The sequence below is a fragment of the Triticum aestivum genome, chromosome 7B (genome assembly GCF_018294505.1).
Source record: "Triticum aestivum cultivar Chinese Spring chromosome 7B, IWGSC CS RefSeq v2.1, whole genome shotgun sequence".
In the NCBI taxonomy this organism is placed as follows: Eukaryota; Viridiplantae; Streptophyta; class Magnoliopsida; order Poales; family Poaceae; genus Triticum; species Triticum aestivum.
Genome location: NC_057813.1, coordinates 304,753,803 through 304,768,531, shown reverse-complemented (window position 1 = coordinate 304,768,531; position 14,729 = coordinate 304,753,803).

Here is a 14,729-nt window from a genome sequence, read left to right as displayed (position 1 = left end):
ATAGCATAGGGTTTGACAAAGGATTGTGACATGGCATGTAAGCATATCAATCGAGCACAAGCAAAAATATCATGGGAACAAGCATGTAAATGTGAGGTAGAGATGCAAATATGTGTGATAAGAGCATAAGCATCTAGCTCGAGGTCATAGCAAGCATTCACAAATTGCTCAATGAAAGGTCTATGGTAGGCATAGGAAAGATTCAGAACACCAAATAAAATGAAGTGTCTAAACACATGGCAGAGGTGCAAGACAATCCAAGCATAATGTGCATAGGGTGTAGTGAATATAGTGTGGCACTCAACACAATAGAAAGAGCAAATGTTCATCATGTGTGAGGCAATCAAGTCAAACATGAGACAAGCAATGTGACATGGCATATGTGAAGAAGTGACATTGCTGCAACCAAACATATGATCGGAGCAAGTAATCCAAGAATTGGATGCAACACACAAGGCATATATATCTTGATGCATGGGAATGTGAAAATGGCAAGTCAAAGCAAGATCTCTAGCAAGTGTGCAATTAAGTGGTCCAAGATGACCAATAAGTCTCACGGTGCAAGCAACACACGTAGTATGATCCGCAATATCCATGCTCAAGAAAGATGTCACCCTGAAGGCATGTCTTTGTGCATCATTCACAATACCGAAGCGTAAGAAAATGCGGTGTAGAAGCGAGTCGTGGTAGAATGTATGTGGCTCGCTCTCAAGAGCTCGAATGGTCAACTCACATGAAGTGGAAGTCGAGACGAAGTCCAAGTATCCTACACATGCACACAACAAAACAAAGAATGTATGCGCATGGTATATAAACACATCATCTATCATGATGGTTCTCATCGTTTGCACATAACAGTTAGAGGGACATGTGCTTGAAGAATATGATGCAACAATGGCTATATTCATGGCACTATGCATATGGTGCAAAGAAGGAAGGCAAGCATGCTTCACAAGAATTATGTCAAAATCTCCAATTATATGTGAGAACAATATGAATACATGGCAATCTCATTAGTAAGGCTAAATGCATCGTTGCACTCAATACATGGCAAATCATCTAGCATGAGAGAGGCAACACATGGAGATATATGAAAAGACACAATATGAATCATGTGCAAAGCATATAGATGTTTGTCGTCAACCGCATGAGATGAGCAAGTATGAATCATGGGTGATGCAACACGAGCAAGCATAGAGATCAATTCGTGCAAACTAGTGGATCGAAGATGCAACACACTAGAGTAACTCATGGCAATCATGTCATGTGAGCAAATACTAGGCATAGACAATGCACATGACATATCGCAAGCATGAACACAAAGCAAGATGAAAGTATCATCATAGGAATGGGTCATGAGTAGAACATGGCCATAACAAGTGATATCTCCACCAAGCTTGCAAATACACATACAAGTACTAGAGTCAATCATCATGTGTAAAGCAAATAACGGGTCACAAATGCATGGCAAAGGCATAGTAATGAGCATATCATGCAAAGTGAACATGGCAAGATGGGCAAAGGATATGTAATGGACAATAACCCATAGCCAAGTGAAGGCCATGTAGAAGAAATGCGCGAAGTCTTTGCGCGAAGAGAGCGGTGGGAAAGACAATCCATGTGATCCCAAGTCATCGTTGCTCTCTAGAGCTCGTTTTGTCCACTCATGGGATTGTGAGGTTGACACGTATTCATGGGTACCTACACAAAAGAGACACAAACCAAAGAAATTGTGCATGTGGTAAATGTACACATCATCCATCATGATGTGTATGTGCACATGTGAGTTAGCACAAGATAAGAATTGCTCAAAGAAATTTGATGCATGGTATAAGAACATGTCATCCATCATAAAAGAATAGTTGTTGTGTATGACACGATGGGGACACAAATTGAGAATGCAAGTATATGGCACATCAAAAGCATGTTTATTCATGGGGAGCATATGGTGCACATAATTATTTGGATCATGCAATGGATGGGATGGATCAAAATCTCCTAACATGTATGAGGAAACTATGGGGGTCTCCTCATGATCAATATTGAAAACATCATATGGAGAAAATGGACAACATTCAAAACAATGCATATCCGAAGCTAGGTGTGCATGGCATGGCATATGAGATAAATGATGCAAAGGGAGCATATCAATATCATGACAAGAAAAACAAATGCCAATAACCATGGGCTTGTCATCTATGCCATATGTGCAAATTGGGTTTATTTTAATGGCATATGTATAGTCACTACGATGAGATTGCAAATAAGACATATGGTTGATCTCATGCATAGCATATGACAACTCAAGCGGATTATCAAACATGATGTGACCAAGGGAATTGTCACAAGAAATCCTATGTAACATGGCATCACAACTAATAGACTCCACATGAGAATCATCATACTCATCATAAATGGGCAAGAAATCATCACATGAGGAAGTCGCACTAGCATGAATCATGAAATAGGTGGATCAACATCATGCAAGCAATCAATATCAAGAATATCCACTAGTGGGACTAGAGCATCAATATCACCTTTGTTACCTTTGTCATTCCACTCATGTGGTGTAGGTGAGGTGGGAAAGACCAAATGGTGGTCATCTTCATCTTGATGGAACTATGTGGGGGGTGCATCATATTCCACCATGGCCATCGTCTTGTCCAAAGGGAGGACGAAGTCGGCGCGAATCGGCGCATCATCATAGATGGGACCTAGCACCAAATGAGAAGACACAATAGAGGTAGAGGTCAAGTTGTTAGAAATGCAAATGGCCTCAGAAGACCTATCAACTATCTCACTCTCTCTGTGTGGCAGTTCACTCACTCCCTCAAAATAGGTGCACTCAAAGTCACATATGGTGGAGTCACTCATCTCGCTCAAGTGGTGGGGCTTGTGGCTCTCCTCACATGGGAATTGTGGCAACTCATCATATGTGGGGCTAGTGGTGAAGTCACTCTCACTCTCAATATGGTGGCACAGGTCACTCAAGTCATCATACGTCGCCGTGGTCGAAGGGAGAATCCCATGCTCGATCATCTCGTCACTGTTGCCATGGATGAAGGCCGAAGATGGCACATCATCATTCTTCTCCACGACTGAAGGGAAAATCCCATGCTCGATCATCTCGTCATCATCGCCATGGATGAAGGCCGAAGATGGCACATCATCGCTCTCCTCCATGACCGAAGGGAAAATCCCATGCTCGATCATCTCGTCATTGTCGCCGTGGATGAAGGCCGAAAATGGCACATCATCACTCTCGCCTCCAAAGATGGAAGCATCATCCTTGCTCGCCACCTTGTCGCTCGCCTCCAAAGCTTGGTCCTTGAAGGTCTCCGTAGTCATACTCGTCGCCGCATCGTCTTGGAGCTCGTTGGGCTTGGACATCATGGTGGTACTAGCCTCATGCTTGTCATAGAGCTTGGTCTCCGTGAAGTGTGCTTGGGGTGGAGAAGCCTTGGCCTTCATGAGTTCTTGTTCCACCTTGAGAGCACCAATGTAGTAGTGATCGCGGGACTTGTAGTTCTCGAGGAAGATAGTCTTGGAGATGTCGTTGTTCAATCCCATCATGAAGTGGAACTTCATCGAAATGGGGTCGTCCACTGTAAGTGCATCTAGTGCCCCTTAGTGATTTTGGTGTATTGAAGACTTATAGGTTAAGGGACTAATGCGTTTGTGAGTGTACATAGGTCTATAAGTCTATGAGGAGTTTGATATTTACAGAGAAAGTCGACCCCTAAAAATAAATATTTTCGACTAAAGATTTTGGTATTCCTGAAGACTTTCATGAAGACTTTGAAAGTGAAGAAATTGGTGTGTCCGTGAAGACTTGATATTCATGCGAGGAATATGAAGCTTGAAGACTTTGTTTTCATAGTTTTTTTTCGCTTTCTTGAGTCATAGGAAACACCGTACTGTTAAAGGGGGTCGATGAAATACTAAGGAAAAATTTCCAAGTGATGCTCAACTCAAAATCCTACACCTACCAAACCCTTCGAGTGAAGCCTTTGGAAATCTCATACAGTTCAGTCAATTTCTTCAGTGACAGAGACGAAGTTCTTCTGGTCGCTGAGGAATTTGTTCTGACTGAGGAGTTAGGAATTCGCTAGTGCGGATTGCCTACACAGTGAGGAACATGATAGCCCTGAGGAATTTGAGAGTCAAATTTCCGACCGTTGCTGTGCTGCGCGCCAGCTGTCCCAAAATATCTTATCCACCTAACGGTCATATTAGACAAGGGCATTTATGTCTTATCATGTCGGGATGCTCCCTAGGCTATAAATAGCCGCCCCCTACAACCACTAGCTGGTTGGCTGCTCCAAGGGAAACTGACACTTGTCATTTGAGAGCAACCCATCCTCCAAGGACTTTGAGCGAAAATCATCGATTGAGGAAAGACCCAAACCCAAACACCTACAAACCCCAAAGTGATTGAGCATCACTGAAGAGATTGATCCTGCGTGGATCCGACGCTTGTTTCCTTTGAAGACTGTGCTTCTTCCAGACGGTTAGGCATCATGGTCTAGAGCATCCAAGAGGAATTGTGGATCGCCGAGTGACCGAGTCTGTGAAGGTTTGTAAGTTGCCTGAAGACTTACCACGAGTGATTGGACGGGGTCTGTGTGACCTTAGTTCAAGGATAATACGGTGAGGACTTGGTGTCCTGAGCTGCGTGCTCAGTGGCTGGGTGTCTGGGACTGTGTGTCCTCGAGTTTAAATACTCAGCCGCTCCAACCAGGCGTACAACTGAGAGAACAGTTGGAACTGGTCTACCAAATCATTGTCTTCACCAACCTTACTGGTTCTATTTCCTCAACTCTTTCATTTCCTCATTAATGTGTTGAGTGATTGTTCATATCTGTGTTTGAAGACTTTGACTGAAGACTTTCTCAATTTCCTCAGTTCAATTTCTTTAGTCTGTTTGTCTTCATCTTGTGTTATCCTGTGTTTACGCTTCCTGTACTCTGTGCTTGTCTTCATTTTATCATGATGACTATGTCTGTATCCTGTTATGCTTACTTCTGAGTACATATTCCGCTGCTAGTAGTTCTTTGCTAAGGAATTTACTCACCGGCAAATTCCTCGGTGAAGAATTCATAAAAATCGCCTATTCACCCCCCCTCTAGTCGATATAACGCACTTTCATCCACGTTGGCTCATCGCAAGGCAATCTTCATCTCCTTGAAGTACTTGTTGATGGACTTGGATCCTTGGATGGTGTTCTCCAATTGGCGTTGAAGTTGTTCCGTGTAGGTTGGAGGCACGAACTCTCACCGCAAAGCTCTCTTTGTCTTGGGCCAACTCATATCGTAGCTCTCCGAAGGTGTGTGAAGACACCATGTCGAGGCGTAGTCGTGGAAGTTTCTTGTGGCGCACTTCACTTGATCTTTGGAATGTACTTGATGTAGCTTGAGGTAGTCGTCCATCAAACGCTCCCACTCGAGGTACTCCTCGGGTTCTTGAGTCCCATAGAAAGGAATCTTATGGTCGGTGTCGAGGTCGTAGTATCTCATGGAAGTCGCAGACTTGAGCTTGGGGAGGTTCTCTTGAGCATAGTCTTAGGGTTCTTGTTGGCGAATATGCCGTATGTCCAAAGGCGAAGATGCCTTGAAGTCGCTTGGCGAAGATGCCAAGGGAGATGGTGAAGTCGTTGAGCGGTTGTTGGTGTTGAGCTCTTGACCTTCACGTTCTTGTTAGTGGTGGTGTCGATGCTGATGTGACCTTGCCGGAGATGGTAGCTCGGAAGCATGTGCTCTTGAGCATCTTCTCGAAGATGAGGAAGATCGCTTGTAGGACTTGATGAGGGCTTTGATCTCCTCCATTTGAGCTTGCATCTTGGCGTCGGAGTTGTTTTTCATGGCATCGAACTCATCGTTGTTGTAGACCGAAGGTGAAATGCCTTGCCTATCCATCACAAGACTCAAGTAGAGGTGAGTAGGAAATGAGATAAACAATACCAAGTTACCTTTTCCCAAAGTTGAGGATGTATCCCGTTTCACTCAATGTGAAATGAAAGAATAGTGGAATTGGTACCGGACTTGTTCACTCACACCTATCAAGTAAAGCTTATGGTGGAGCTCGGTGAGGATAGTGGCACAAAAATTTGATGCAAAATGTTAGCAAGAGTCAATAATGTTGAAAGAGATTCACAAATTTGCAAACGAAACAAGTAGACCAATAGCAATGTGGCACACGGAAACACACACACGGATAGATAAATGGGGTCGTGCAACCAAGGAATGTGCACAAAATGTGGAATCCACGGAAAACGTTCATGTTGCACAACTCAAGAGAGATGCTAGCACGATTGCTCAATAGGAGGATACGACACTTGTCCACAACCTATAAGATGCAAAATGGATAAACTCTCTATCCCAAGTATGCTATCTATGTATGGTTCCCAATGTTCTCTCAAGATGATCCAAGATGATCGGATATGACAATCTTATGTGCAATGTGGTATGATGCTATGGCACTTGCTTACAAGCTTCTTTGCTCTCTTTCTTTTCCTTAAAAGCTTTATTCTCTTTTTTTGTATGGCCACTTTTGCACAATGCACAAACCAAGATAGCAATTGTGTATATGCGGGAACAAACTTGTGACACAAGATATGATACCAATATATGCACCACGATGATATGGTATGCATGCTATGGGAAGTATGATCATTAATGTGCACAAGTCACGTTGGCGGCAATACTCAAATGGCTAGTCTCGATAGGCAAGTAATGCAACATGGGATAGGGGTTGACAATGCAATTGCAAGGGGAATATACAATGGTGTCGTCCAGGTTACCGTCCTTTGCGATGATGAGTGGCGGTGTTCTTGATGTAGATACCAAGATGATGGAGACTCATCCCTAAGTAGCCGAAACACCTTAGGAAACGGAAAAACCGCGAACTCAAAATCCCAAATGTCAAATGTCAAATGGTGGTAGCGGGAAAGCGGTGGTGGTTGCGGAAACTCAATGGGATTGCGGGCATGCAATGATGGGTTTTGAGACGCAATGCGGAAGTGGAGGGTAAGGTGGTGGACTATACACCATGTCAGAGTTGAAGCAATGGTCCCTAATTAGCCGAAACACATTAGGAGACTCGAATCACAACTCAAACTACCTCAAATGCTAAGGGGAACAAAATGGGTTTGGTTGCGGTGATCGGTGGTGGCTATGCGGATGATATGGTGAAGGGCCTAGGAAAACGTTCCAAATTTTGGGAAAATTGATGGATTCAAATGCTGTTGTAACCTATCTAGATGGATGGGGGATGTCAATAGCTACTCAACGAGCTAAAGAACACGAAAATCGGACTCCGGATGTGGAAGTTATGGGCAAAACGGTGAAACTCGGAACGCTGAAACTGGGTGGGGCGGTACTACCACTTGGGGGGGGAGGTAGTACCGCTTGTGGTGCTCGGCGGTAGTACCGGTTGGAGGGGCGGTAGTACCGCTCGTGTCGGGATTCTTTGCAGATCGAATCGGGGCGCGATTTTAGGGCGGAAGTGGATGAATTCAATGGGAAAATTTGACGAATTTCGTGGATGGAAGGTGGGGAAACTTGGGGAGATGCTAGATCCACTTGAAACCAAGCAAATCCATGTATCAAATTCAACAAAACATCATCAAACCAACATATCACAAAAAAATTTGGGGCTATTTTTGGTGGGGATTTTCGGATTTTAGGACGAAATCAAGCAAAAGAAGGCTAGAAAAAGAGTGGTAGGGGCTCCAAATTCGTGATCAACCTTGCTCTGATACCAAGATGATGTAGGGTAGAACCCTAGGTGGACGATCTATCATGATTGGAGCGGATCCCTACGAGGAACACGAAGAACATGGAGAATAACGGGGAGAAATCACAAGGGGAAACACTCAAGAACAAGTCTAATCACACATCCACTAGACAATCAAACACACAAGATCCACAAGGTACATGAACAACAAAGAGAAAGATACAAGGTAAAGTTCATCTCCAAGAGGAGGTCTTGATGGGGGTCCACCCGTGAGGGGGTCTTGATGATATCCCGCAGGATCTTCTCCAAGATGGAGGTCCTGGCCTCCAATGGAGTAGTCTATCTCTCTCTCAAGAGAAGAGTAGGAGCAAAGCTCACATACAAATGAGCTATCACTTTGCTAACCCTAGAAAGGAGGTGGAGGTGGTCTATTTATAGTCTAAGCTACGAAGGGGTAAGTGGTAGAGGGATAGAAGGCCAAAGGCCCGCGACTGCACACAAGCAGGGTGGTAGTACCAGACTTATGGGCGGTAGTACCGCTTGAGCGGTGGTACCGCTTGGAGGGGCGGTAGTACCGGACTTATAATGCTCGATCACTGGAGTTTGTCGGGTTGAGCCATAGTAGGGCGGATGCTCGGAGGTAGTGCCGCTTGGGTGGCCTCAGCGGTGGTGCCGCTTGGGTGGCCTCAGCGGTAGTACCGCTTGGAGTGGGCGGTAGTACCGCTCATTCTGGAGTGGCCAAGTTCTCTTCCTCCTTCTCTTCCATGCTTCCCTCGCGGACGGTGTAGTCGTTCCTTGGCACTTGCACTCCTCCTCGACATCCGTGAAGCTCTGACAATACCTATGCATGCACATGGGCGAAGTGTCAAGTAGTATACCATCCTCGAAGGGGTCAAGTGAACACGTGTAAAGGAGAGGATTCACCTTTATGTATGAGAAGTAGATGTCGCATGTGTCACTTGCCGAACGGACTCTCGACATGGTGATGTCTATAGGATGCTCCACATCAGAGGGGTTGCGGGCTGCCTTCACCATTGCCAGGAGAATCCTCTTAGGGCTCCATCACTAGAATCCATTCGTGTCATTGGACGCCGTCTTTGATGAGCAGGCTCCTGTCGATCGGGAGCGGGCTCTGCGGGCAATGGCTCCCTGCATCACCAACGTCGTGCACCTCGAGAAGTAGAGGGACTTCGGTGGTGTTTAGGCGTCCTCTGCATGGGCATTTCCATGTCTCGGCACAACATGAATATTGGATCAAACTTAGACGATGCAGATCGGTCACTATAGCAAAAAGTGTGTGGGTGTGTTTGGTTGCATTCTCATATCAATATAGTTGTTCCCTCTTCGTGCATGCTCATCTCAGCACCCCTCTTCATGCATGCTCCTAGCGTATATGTGTTAACCTACGAGTGTGGACTCATGCACCCTGCACATGCCTAGTAGTAGGAGCACTGTGTAAGTTCAAGTGGCTGCCATGTAGACTACCCCGATCGAAGCGCCACAGTAATGCCCAATGAGCTGTCAAATCACAAAACCCCCCCTTTCCAGCTGTAAGTTGGACGGACAAAGCAACCATCATTCCTCTCCTCTCCCTCAGCTTCCTCTCTTGAAGAAAACTCCAACTCGCACTCGTTTCTCCCTTTCCTTATTTCTTCAAGAATACCCCGACTTGCTTCTGCCATAGTTCTTCTCTCCCAAAGAAGAAATGGTGAGCGCATCAATGGTGTTGATTCTGGCCAAGGCCCGGTCTTGCAACCCCGAAAATGATCCTATAACTCCCTCTCTATTCTTCTTCTGGGTTTGTGATTATGGTTTATTTTCTTTTATTTCTTGAAAGTTTCTTGATGGACCCTAGAGCACCGGCTGAAACCGTGGCTCTGGCCAAAACCGTCGAGGCTCAGGGTACGAAGAAGCGCAAGCACCCCGTCGAGACTACCACAGACAAGCTCAAGGCCATCGCCCTGTCCAAGCCCCCCTCGATCTCTCTGGGATCCCTCATTAAGCAAGTCCAGGTAATATCTTTTCTTGATGATCTTTTTCTCGATCTTGATCGTGTTTTTGCATCTAACACGCAGTACTAGTACTAGTAGTACAACATTTTGGGTGATCTTGCATGTGATTTTTGTGTGCCAAATGACGGTTTTAAATTCCTCTTTTGACCAAAACATGCGTCAGGTTGACATTTATTTCTTATATATTACTTTCAATAACTTTATGAATATTAATGCTACCTTTGAAGAAAGTATATTAGCCTCAACAACTTGTGTTATGGATATTGCAAATAATCCCTCTGCTTTCATGCCTTTGAAGACATGTTCTAGTGTCTTTGTTCACTCATTTCCGTGCATATATCTAGTCTTATATGGAGTAAAATATCGAAAATCATCATATATTTCCGAGCGGAGGTAGTGACGTGTGAACTGGAAGACCTGAGGATGAGTTGTACTACTGAACTATCCAGCTGATGTGTCCTTGTCACCATGTGTCCTGAACTAGTGTTTTCCGGTAGCATTGTTGTCAGGCATGTTCTCGAGGGTCTACTTGACCACAACAATTTCCTGGCTGGCCTTCGATTACGAAGGGTGTGGTTCTTGTAAAGCTTCCCGACAAATCTGATGCAGACTGTCTTCATCGTCATGTTTATGAGTGGAAAGAGCACTCTGTTAGGTTCTCCAAGGTTGATGAGATGGTGCTGGTGCTGGTAGACATCTCTCATGAAGTCCATGGCCTAGTCAGTTATGCGGGGCACATCCCGTAGGTCGGTGGCAAGAAATAGTCTGCAGAGTTTAATTAGTGCAACTTTGCTTGTCTGTAGTAAGTATTGTTGTTCAGTACTTGATTTCTGTGTGTGAATCCTGTATTGTTTAGTACTGCCGCTTTTGTTGTCTGGTGAGTCTTGAGAACAATCTATGTTAATGTCTGTCAACTCAATTCAGTTTGTATATTTTGAAGTATCCAGATCATCTTTTTGTGAGGACGGTTTATCAATTATGATTACACTCCAATATCAGTATGCATTGCAGGTTTTATCGCACGCACCAGGATTCTCAGTCCGATGGATGTTCGGTCCATACGATTTGTCAGGACCTTTGGACTGTCCTACTTGTGGGAGTAAGCAGGGGCCCTGCATGCCACACGTAATTGGACGATCAATCTTCTGTTTACAACTTGAACATAGTGATTTCCTGGTAAAGATTCACTCGTGCACATCAAGTAAATCTTATTGATTTACTTTCTAAATCTTATTGATTTAATGTCATGTTTTCTTACTTTTGTTGCAATTTTATGATGCAGGTTTTGCCATGTGACATTCGCCACAGAATAAACCGTTTGGTTTGCTCTATGATTGCAATTTTTGCAGGTTTCACTTCTTATGCCCTGTGAGTAACGAAGGCACTGTCCATCACTTATATTAATGGACACAATTGGATTAGTCTGTTGTCTGAGTTCAATCTGAAGCCCTGTGATGAACTGCAGTTTCGTTTAACAAACACGCCACAATTAGTCCTTGCATATAAAAGAAATGAAGAAAAAGACTAGATCAAGGTCACGGAGCCTAGTCAAGTTAGAAAGCGGATCATAGCAGACCAGAGACGATCGATGTTGTCTCGCACATCGGTACCATATTCAGCAATGGGTCAAGCACCGGCACCTTCTTCGATGGAACTTGCTCCAGCACTGACAGCGGCAGCAGCTCAGTCTGATACACTTGAGGATTGGGCACCGTCCGCGTCAGCGGACCAGGATGATCTACCGGAGGATTGTGCATTGACACCGGCACCTACTCCGACTCCGGAACCAGCTCCACAAGGAGCACCACCTACGCTAGCAGCAGCGGCACTACCAGTCGCACTAGCACGGGCGCCAGCAACGGCTCCGGCACCTGCACCAACACTTGAAGTGGCATGTGCATCTGCTCCGTCCCGTGTAGCGACAACGGAACCAGCAGTTACACCGGCAACAGACTAGGCTGCTGTTCACACTGCATATACCAAAGTCCTTACAAAAACCAACATCTCCACCTTCTTAGTAAGCATTGCCCGCCCAAATGCTTCGTTCTTTTTTCTTTCCATGTTGTTTGACATGATTCACTGTGTTGATCTAACTGTTTGTGTATGTCTTCTTGTTTGCAAACAGAGAATTCCTAGAGCAACAAGGGAGTCGTTCAATAATCCGGGCGACCGTGGCCAAGTTTCTCTTACCATGCGCAACCTTGGTGTGAATGAACCTGCTCAAATACTGTAAGCACAAAGGATGGTTGCATGATGATTGATGCTAAAGTATGGTCAAGGTTTAAATTTAAATCAAGTCTTCCGGTAGGGGATGATGTCAAAATCGAACTTTCTCGGCAAGGAGAGCTGTTCCAAATCAACTTTGAAATTCTTCAGTAGCAGCACGTAACTGCCGAACTGATCTATCCTACTAGAGATTTTGATGTAATAATATGGCATGGTGAAACAAGTGTCTGATGACCCACAAGTATAGGGGATCTATCATAGTCCTTTCGATAAGTAAGAGTGTCGAACCCAACGAGGAGCAGAAGGAAATGACAAGCGGTTTTCAGTAAGGTATTCTCTGCAAGCACTGAAATTGTAGGTAATAGATAGTTTTGTGATAAGATAAGTTGTAACGGGTAACAAGCAATAAAAGTAAATAAAGTGCAGCAAGGTGGCCCAATCCTTTTTGTATCAAAGGACAAGCCTGGACAATTTCTTATAATGAGAAAAGCGCTCCCGAGGACACATGGGAATTGTCGTCAAGCTAGTTTTCATCACGCTCATATGATTCACATTTGGTACTTTGATAATTTGATATGTGGGTGGACCGGTGCTTGGGTACTGCCCTTTCTTGGTCAAGCATCCCACTTATGATTAACCCCTATTGCAAGCATCCGCAACTATAAAAGAAGTATTAAGGTAAACCTAACCATAGCATGAAACTAGTGGATCCAAATCAGCCCCTTACGAAGCAACACATAAACTAGGGTTTAAGCTTCTGTCACTCTAGCAACCCATCATCTACTTATTACTTCCCAATGCCTTCCTCTAGGCTCAAATAATGGTGAAGTGTCATGTAGTCGACATTCACATAACACCACTAGAGGAGAGACAACATACATCTCATCAAAATATCAAACGAATACCAAATTCACATGACTACTAATAGCAAGACTTCACCCATGTCCTCAGGAACAAACGTAACTACTCACAAAGCATATTCATGTTCATGATCAGAGGAGTATTAATATGCATTAAGGATATGAACATATGATCTTCCACCAAGTAAACCAATTAGCATCAACTACAAGGAGTAATCAACACTACTAGCAACCCACAGGTACCAATTTGTGGTTTTGATACAAAATTGGATACAAGAGATGAACTAGGGTTTTGAGAGGAGATGGTGCTGGTGAAGATGTTGATGGATATTGACCCCCTCCCGATGAGAGGATCGTTGGTGATGACGATGGTGATGATTTCCCCCTCCCGGAGGGAAGTTTCCCTGGCAGAACAGCTCCGCCGGAGCCCTAGATTGGTTTCGCCAAAGTTTCGCCTCGTGGCGGCGGAGTTTCGTCCTGTAAGCTTGCTTATGATTTTTTTCCAGTGTAAGAGGCTTCATATAGCAGAAGATGGGCACCGGAGGGCCAACAGGGGGCCCAGGAGACAGGGGCGCGTGCCCCCACCCTCCTGGCTAGGGTGTGGGCCCCCTCTAGTATTTTCTTCGCTCAATAATTCTTATTAATTCCAAAAGTGACTTCCGTGGAGTTTGAGGATATTTGGAGCTGTGCAGAATAGGTTTCCAATATTTGCTCCTTTTCCAGCCAAAATCCCAGCTGCCGGCATTCTCCCTCTTCATGATAAACCTTGTAAAATAAGAGAGAATAGACATAAGTATCGTGACATAATGTGTAATAACAGCCCATAATGTAATAAATATTGATATAAAAGCATGATGCAAAATGGACGTGTCAACTCCCCCAAGCTTAGACCTCGCTTGTCCTCAACCGGAAGACAAAATCGAAAAATATGTCCACATGTTTAGAGACAGAGGCGTCGATAAAAATAAAATACGAACACGAGATGATGTAGGGCGGAACCCTATGGTGACGATCTTTCATGTTTGGACTGGATCCTACGGGGAATCACGAAGAACACGCGGAAGAACTCGAGGGAAAACACAGGGAGAACGAGAGAAATCACTAAACCGACACGGAATCAATCACACGAGTGCTAGATCACCGAAAGCATAAGGTAGTACATGATCCAAAATCAACAAAGGGAGGATACAAAGGGAACCGTTCTTCTACGTGAGGAGGTCTTGAATCCACGAGGGGATCTTCCCATAGAGGGGTCTTGAATCCACGTGGATCTTCTCCGAGGAGTCCGCGGTCTCTCACGAGGAGGAGATCCGATGGATGAGCGAGGCTCTATCTCACAAATGAGCTAAATCAACACTAACCCTAAAACATACGGGAGGAAGGAGTATATATAGTCAAAGGGGCAAAGGGATACATGGGTCGAAGCCCAAAGGAGCTGCACGCAGGCAGAGGGCGCCGGAAGTCCGGGCGTCGGGCCGGATGTCCGGTGGCTCGCGAGGGGCCGGATGTCCGGTGCTTCCGGAGGGGCCGGATGTCCGGGCTGTCGGGGTGGCCTTCTGAGCATTCGGTATGCCTGGGCCGGATATCCGGGCGGGAGGCCGGATTTCCGGTGGATGGCAGGATGTCCGGGCTGGACGCCGGATGTCCGGTCGCTGTAGGTTCTTCTGCAGAGGGGTGGCCATGTAGATCTCCAGGGGCCGGATGTCCGGGGTCCTCGCCAGATGTCCGGTGCCTGGAGGCTGGTTTTGCCTTCTTCCATTGGTTATCTTCTTCCGTGGACTTGGGGTCTTGTCCATCTTCATATGCATCCTCGGGAGGGTCCTCTTGGTACCTAATCATGCACAACATTCCGGATTGAGGTAGTAGCCATGTCTCGAGAGGGTCATATGATATGTCA